This window comes from Papio anubis, chromosome 7, assembly GCF_008728515.1.
Source record: "Papio anubis isolate 15944 chromosome 7, Panubis1.0, whole genome shotgun sequence".
Classification (NCBI taxonomy): domain Eukaryota; kingdom Metazoa; phylum Chordata; class Mammalia; order Primates; family Cercopithecidae; genus Papio; species Papio anubis.
Window position 1 is genome coordinate 123,982,201 of NC_044982.1, and position 8,145 is coordinate 123,990,345.

Consider the following 8,145-nt stretch of genomic DNA (forward strand, 5'->3'; position numbering starts at 1 on the left):
GGCGCTTACTTCCACAACTCGCCTCTCGGGTAACAGAAACTCCTAGTTTAGTGATGGTGACTAGTTAATGCCAAGGTTCTATATTTAGAAAAAAATTTTCAGAATACTGTTTAAACAAAACTCTAATTTTCACAGAATATGCTTAGAATAAAAATGTTTGATTTTGCCGTTTTAAATTTGTACTGTGAGCAGTGCATTATGGGTATGCAAATAATCGGATCAATCTTTTGATTCCGGAACGGAGCATTTCACAGAGTGCCTTATGTCACCGTTAGGGGGCGAAGCCGAAGACTGGCTGACTGGAAAATAACGCTTTCCTGGTCAGAGACTCAGGTTTTATCTGTTTTGTGTATTTGTACGTCTGAGTTTGATTTATTTTAAATAAGACTGCTATTAAATTGAAAGAGAAAAAATTGGCAAGTAAATGATTGACACAATTCAGGATAGTAGTTCCTCCCTTCGGTGAGGAGCTAGAGGTGCGACTGGGTAAGTGCACACAGGGGTTTGTTTAAAAAGTTTGACAATTTCCGTTTTTTTAAACTGTGTGGTGGGCACAGGGGCGTTCTGATGTTATTTTTAACTGTGCACTCCGGGGATATACTGAATTTTGTATGCCATTTGAGAATTCCTGGCAATGTCCTGTTTAAAATTGGAGCTTGAGTGCTCTGTTTCAGGTTTCCTGCCCCACCGGACGCTGCTGTTGGGGATGCAATCTTGCTATTCCTGTTTCAGACCTCGTGTCTCCTTATCCTAGGCGGGAGGATCGCCTGAGGCCCAGAGTTCGAGACCTGCCATCTCTACAAAAAATAATAAGTAAAAAAAAATAGTGCTGTCCTCTCGCCACAGCGTGGGCTCTGACCAGCCTATAGGGAATTCCTTTCTAAGGAACGTGCTCACTGGGCAACCAGTGAAAGGAAAGCAGTACAGGCTGGTCTGGAATTCCTGGCCACAAGCAATCCTCCCATTTTAGCCTCCCAAAGAACTGGGATTACAGGCCTGAGCCACCACACCCAGCCAGCTCTAAGACTTTTACAGCCGCTGGTGTGAACATTTCATTTCCCGACTTTCACACCTTCTCTGAACCAACACTTTTTTTTCACTTTGCTGCTCCTTTGCTAGCAAGTCAATCATATTTGACATGCATGTAATTTAAATTTGTCTAATACATTTAAAAAATAGATTTACTGGATATAATTTAAAAGCCAAGCAATCCACCCATTTAAAGTATACAATTCGGCCCGGCACGGTGGCTCACACCTGTAATCCCAGCACTTTGGGAGGCTGAGGCGGGCGGATCACAAGGTCAGGAAATCAAGACCATCCTGGCTAACACAGTGAAACCCCGTCTCTACTAAAAATACAAAAAGTTAGCCAGGTGTGGTGGTGGGCACCTGTAGTCCCAGCTACTCTGAGGCTGAGGCAGAAGAATGGCGTGAACCCGGGAGGCGGAGCTTGCAGTGAGCCGAGATTGTGCCACTGCACTGCAGCCTGGGCGACAGAGCGAGACTCCGTCTCAAAATAAATAAATAAATAAATAAATAAATAAAATATACAATTCAATGGTTTTTAGTATATTCACAGTTGTAGGATCATCCCCACAATATAATTTTAGAATTTTTTGTTTGTTTTGGGTCTTTTTGTTATTGTTTTTCTTTTTTTTTTTTTTTTTGAGACCGAGTCTTGCTCTGCTCCCCAGGCTAGAGTGCCGTGGTGCAATCTTGGCTCACTGCAACCTCCATCTCCCAGGCTCAAGAGATTCTGCCGCCTCAGCCTCCCGAGTACTTGGGACTATAGGCATCTGCCACCATGCCCAGATAATTTTTGTATTTTTCGTAGAGACAGGGATTCACCATGTTGGCCAGGCTGGTCATGAACTCCTGGCCTCAAGTGATCTCCCCACCTTGACCTCCCAAAGTGCTGAGATTACAGGTGAGCCACCATGCCCGGTCAGAATGTTTTTGCCACTCAGAAAAATAAAACAGTGCCCATTAGAAGTTACTTCCCACCCGCTCCTTCACCCAGCCTCTGGCAACCACTAATCTACTTTCTGTCTCTAGTAGGCCCATTCTAGACATTTCATATAAAAGGAAGCATACAACATGTGGCCTTTTGTACCGGCTTCTTTTGATATGGCTCATTGGTGAGCAAACATCCATCTGGTTTTGTTTGTTTGTTTGCTCAGTTTTTCCCTCCCACAACAAGGAAAACGTGATTTAATTCTACAAATTTACAAACCAAAATACAAAACGAAATGTGGAACACAAAATAAAGATGAGGAGTTCTGAGACTCAAGGCAGCTTAGCTGCAGCAGCTGGCCCCGTGGTCCGAGCTGAGTCCTCCCCATGACTTGGATTTGGCTCTGACCTTCAGAACTTGAGGCTGAAGCTGGGCCTGCGACCGAGGCGCCGTGGTTTGTGATGGTGAAGTGGAAGCCAGTCTCCTTCAGGTGGCCATCACCCAGCTGGCTGGCTCCTTGGCGGGGCGCGGGTCGGGTGGGAGCGTGCTGGTGCTTCACTTCACACACTGCTGCTCACTCTTTGCGGGCCACGTGGGGAACATCGAGGGGTCAGTAGGGGAGGGGGCGATCTCGCAGAAATACTCGTGCTTGAGGCCATCCTCCGTGCTCCTCCCGGGGAAGTAGGTCAGGAACTTGTTCGTAAGATTAAAGCCCTGTTCTGAGAGCAAGGCCCCCAAGCCCTTGCAGAGGTTGCTATAGAGGTACTGGCTGAAGGTCATCTTCTTGACTGCTGGAAGGTTATTGTAGCCAGGGCTGTTTGTTTTCGTTTTTATTTTTGTTTTTGTTTTTTTGAGACGGAGTCTCGTTCTATTGCCCGGGCTGGAGTGTGGCACGATCTCAGCTCATTGCAAGCTGTGCCTCCCGGGTTCACCCCATTCTCCTGCCTCAGCCTTCCACCATGCCCAGCTAATTTATTTTATTTTATTTTATTTTATTTTTTAAGAGATGGAGTCTCGCTCCACGCCATTCTCCTGCTTCAGCCTCCCGAGTAGCTGGGACTACAGGCACCCGCCACCACGCCCAGCTAATTTTTTTGTATTTTTGGTAGAGACGGGGTTTCACACATGTTAGCCAGGATGGTCTCGATCTCCTGACCTCGTGATCCGCCCGCCTCGACCTCCCGAAGTGCTGGGATTACAGGCGTGAGCCACCGCGCCCGGCCTGTTTTTGTTTTGATACAGGTTCTGTCACCCAGGCTGGAGGGCAGGGCGGCAGTCATAGCTCACTGCAGCCTCAAACTGCTGGGCTTAAGCACTTGCTGCTTCAGCTTTAGCAATCCTCCTGCCTCAGTCACCCGAGTATCTGGGACTACAGTCAGCGAGCCACCACATCGGGCTAATTTTATTTTATTTTTTAATTTTTTGTAGAGATGGGTGGGTCTCCCTATGTTGAAAGACATGTTGCCCATGCTGGTCTCAAATTGGTGGGCTCAGGGGATCCTCCCACCTCTGCCTCTCAAAGTGTTGGGATTAAAGGTGTGAGCCACTGTGCCAGGCAGCATACATCTGTTTTGATAGTCTTGCATGCTTGCTATCTTCATAATGTAATGAGAAGTTAAAGAGACCCGTAGAGATGCAAAGTCCTCACCATATGATAATACCTACACTTCATAGGACTTAGCCACAGGGGCTAAGGGGACAGGCTAAGGGGTGGGTTCCCTGAACACTGAGCTCTCCCCGCATTGAGCCTTGGGAGAGACTGTTTCCTTACTCCTGGGTTTTACGGGACATTCATCTGCTGGCCTTTGCTCCGCTTCACTCTGGAAGGGTCCTGGATAGCTTTCACTGTTTAGAGAACTGAAAGGAAAGTTAACTTGTTTTTAGCCATACCAGTCTCCATAAAGGGTCATAGAGTTTCTACAACTTGTGAATCCAAAGCCTGGACTCACCCTGATCCATTATTTATGGTGTGGCTTGCACTTCCATTTCCAGCAACAATTCACGCTAATTTAATTTAAGAAATAACTGGCCGGGCACGGTGGCTCACACCTGTAATCCCAGCACTTTGGAAGGCTGAGGTGGTTGGATCACCTGAGGTCAGGAATTCAAGACCAGCCTGGCCAACATGGCGAAACCCTGTCTCGACTAAAAATATAAAAATCAGCGGGGTGCAGTGGCATGTGCCTGTAGTCCCAGCTACTCGGGAGGCTGAGGCAGAAGAATTGTTTGAACCCGGGAGGCAGAGGTTGCAGTGAGCCAAGATCGTGCTGCTGCACTCCAGCCTGGGTGACACAGCGAGACTCCATCTCCAAAAAAAAAAAAAAAAAATCCAGTGTGTATTTTATACTTACAGTACATCTCAATTCAGACTGACCACATTTCAAATGCTCAATAGCCACATGTGGCCAGTGGTTACCATATTGAATAATATACTTCCAAATCCTTTTGGATCTTCTATGAATATAATCATATGGACTGAGAATAACAATAATTGTGTTTTTCTTTTTTCATTCCTTATACTTTTCCCTCCCCCTGACTTTTCTTGTTTTACTTTCCTGGCAAGGCCCTTAGTGAAAAATTGAATGGAAGCAGTGATACTGTTATTTTTGTCTTCTTCCAGACTCTAAAAAGTTGACAATACTTTCGGTTATGTGTGATGTTTTTGGTTGTTATTCTACTTTAAGCAGATTCCCATCTATTCCTATTGTAATAAGATTAAGACATAGCTGGGCTTGGTGGCTCATGCCTGTAATCCCAGCACTTTGGGAGGCCGAGGCTGAAGGATGGCTTGAGCCGAGGAGTTCGAGGCCAGCCTGTGGGTGAAATGGCGGAACCCTGTTCCTACAAAGAAATACAAAAATTAGCCAGGTGGGGTGGTGCGAGCCTGTAGTCTCTACTACTTGGGAGGATGAGGTGGTAGGATCACTTGAGCCCGGGAGGTTGAGGTTGCAGTAAACCTAGATTGCACCACTGCACTCCAGCCTGGATGACAGAGCGAGACTCTGTATCAAAAGTAAAATAATATAATGCAATATAATATAATATAAATATATACTATATATAGTATATACTATATACTATATATATACACTATATATACTATATATAAAATGGACAGATTTTATACTATATATAAATTTTATCAATATGCTTATGCATTCATAGGATTACCAAATGATTTTGCTTTAATCTCATATAGTGTTGATCAATCTACACTAACAAATTAATGGGGCTTTTGTTTATTTGTTTAATTTAATTTATTTTTTATATATTTTTTTAGATAGAATTTTGCTCTTGTCACCCAGGCTGGAGTGCAGTGGCATGATCTGGGCTCACAACCTTCGCCTCCTGGGTTCATGCGATTCTCCTGTTTTTTTTTAGATAGAGGCTCACTCTGTCACCCAGGCTGGAGTGCAGTGGTACAATCTCAGCTCACTGCAACCTCTGCCTCCCAGGTTCAAGCGATGCTCCTGACTCACCCTCCTGAGTAGCTGGGATTATTACAGGCGCGCCCCACCACACCTGGCTAATTTTTGTATTTTTAGTAGAGAAGGGGTTTCACTATGTTGGCCAGGCTGGTCTTGAACTCCTGGCCTCAACTGATCTTCCCGCGTCGCCTTCCCAAAGTGCTGGGATTACAGGCGTGAGCCACTGTGTCCAGGCTACAGTAACAGATTAACATTAAATCATTCTTGTAGATTGTTTTCTGGTTTCTATTTGTTGTGACCAGATGCCCACAGTTACAAGAAGTAGGTTCTCTTGTAGAAGCAACATTCAATCTTTTCAAATTTTTCAGTAAAGAGAGACTCTCCCTACAGGGAAGGTAGTGGGGGGCCTCTAGGTCTTAGCTCCTATTACCAGAGTTACCTCCGTTCTGGAACTCCTTGCTCATTTCTGCTGCAGCCTCCGCGATGGCCACAAGAGGGCGCAGCTTCCATTTAGTGCTCAGTTCTGACCACAAGGCCCACCCGTTATGGTCGTGGGGTCAAATATCTTCTTCCCTTAAATCCGAAAAGAACTTTGAAAATCTATGTTCCTCTTGCACATTTTAAAGATCATGTCTACAGCTTTCTCGTGATAAATTACAATATAAGTTTAAATAGATGCAAAGGATGAGTATTTTGTGCATTTTAATATTAACATTCAAAACTGTTACATCACTAAAAATTTAGGCCGGTGCTCCTGCCTGTAATCCCAGCACTGTTGGAGGCTGAGGCGGGTGGATCACTTGAGGCCAGGAGTTCAAGACTAGCCTAGCCAACATGGTGAAAACCCGTCTCTACTAAAAATTCAAAAATTAGCCAGGTGTGGTGGCACACGCCTGTAGTCCCAGCTACTCGGGAGGCTTGCTTGAACCCGGGAGGTGGAGGTTGCAGTGAGCCATGATCGCGCCACTGCACCCCAGCCTGAGCAACAGAACAAGGCCCTGTCTTAAAAAAAAGGGGGGATAGCCCGAAAGTCAGGTTAGTGTCTGGCTCTATGGGCTAGAGAAAGGATTGCAGCCAGGAAGGGGCAGGAGTGCATGTGCTGGCAATATCCTGGAGTTCGGTTACCCACAGGCGTTTCGTAAGGGCACTGCATATACAGAACGCTTTAGATGTGGAAAATTTTAAAACAGTCTCCAAAATAAGTAGCATAAAAGCTGAAGATTCATACTAAGCAAAGCAAAGCAACTTCTGGAACAGAAGAGTGACTCCTACAAATAATGGCTTGCAGAAAGGAAACAGCTGATAAGACAGTGCATTAAGTCTCTTATTTATATAAGATTAGGCCAGGCGCGGCGGCTCACACCTGTAATTCCAGCACTTTAGGAGGCCGAGGCGGATCATCTAAGGTCGGGAGTTCGAGACCAGCCTGGCCAACATGGTGAAACCCCATCTCTACTAAAAATACAAAAAGTTTGCCGGGCATGGTGGTGGGCGCCTGTAATTCCAGCTACTCGGGAGGCTGAGGCAGGAGAATCACTTGAACCTGGGAGGCAGAAGTTGCAGTGAGCCAAGATCGCCCTACTGCACTCCAGCCCGGGAGACAAGAGTGAAACTCTGTCTCAAAAAATAAAAAAAAAAGATTAGCCCTACTTACCAAAGCAAGGACTACAGTATGGGCAAAAAATAAGGTAAAATATCTCAATAATTATTATAATTATTACATATGCAAATGATAGTATTTTGGATTACTGGATTTTTCCATTCTTTTTAGTTGTTTAATGTGGCTTATTAAAATTAAAAATTCCACCTCTACCTTGCATTGTATTTCAACCAGACAATGCTGCAAAGAAAATGAACTGAATACTGTATATTACAGGTAACAAAAAACATGCATCTACCAAACAGCCTTGACTAAGAAAAGACCCCAGAGGAGGTACTACTTGTGTGTCAACTGACTATCACATAAAGTTGAAAAGCATGAATATACAAGACACATTTCCTTGGAACATAGGTGAGTACACACAGAAATAATTACAAGCAAGGTAGGGAGAAAAAAACTAAGTAGGTTTCAATGCTTCTACCACACAGGATGTGCCAACCAATGTTTAAGACACATCACAGCACCCTGTGTGATACAGAACAACAAACACAAAACACTTTGTCCAACACACTTCTAATATTAAACAACCATATACAGCCTTGCAAAATACAAGGCCTCAAAAAATTGCGTTAAGACTCAGAGTTGTTCCTCTCCACGGAAATCTTTAGTAAAAGGCGAAAGATTTATGCGATCTGAAGAGAAACCAGAGTATACTCGATAACACTGTAACTCAAGTCTGGAGTAATTGCAATTCCTAGTACACTAATGGTGTCTACTCATCCCAAGAATTACTACCTGAGAAAGTTCATACAAAAAAATTCTGCATGTACAATTCTCATACTTAGAAATGTCAAGCAATATAGAATTTTTTTTTCAGAAAAAAAATACTGTTTGCAATGTATTATGGGTATGCAAATGATCCTGAATAATCGTCTTTAGACTCCGGAAATACCTTAGTAGTCACACGGTGCTCTTGGGGCAACCTTTAGGGGGCGAAGTGGGGGCCTTGCTGCCCAGGATTTTTTTTTTTTTTTTTTTTTTTGAGACAGGGTCTCTGTCATCCAGGCTGGAGTGCAGTGGCGCGATCTCGGCTCACTGCAGCCTCTGCCTCCCGCGTTTAAGCGATTCTCCTGCCTCAGCCTCCCAAGTAGGTGGGATTTC

The 8,145-nt window shown here is 44.6% G+C and overlaps 1 non-coding gene across 1 annotated transcript; it reads right to left on the minus strand.

Annotated features, from left to right (window-relative positions):
• Positions 1-7,579: 7,579 nt before the first annotated feature.
• Positions 7,580-7,696, minus strand: LOC116275972. The gene has a single exon (XR_004185438.1). It is a non-coding gene; the product is annotated as a U5 spliceosomal RNA (small nuclear RNA).
• Between the last annotated feature and the right edge of the window lie 449 nt (positions 7,697-8,145).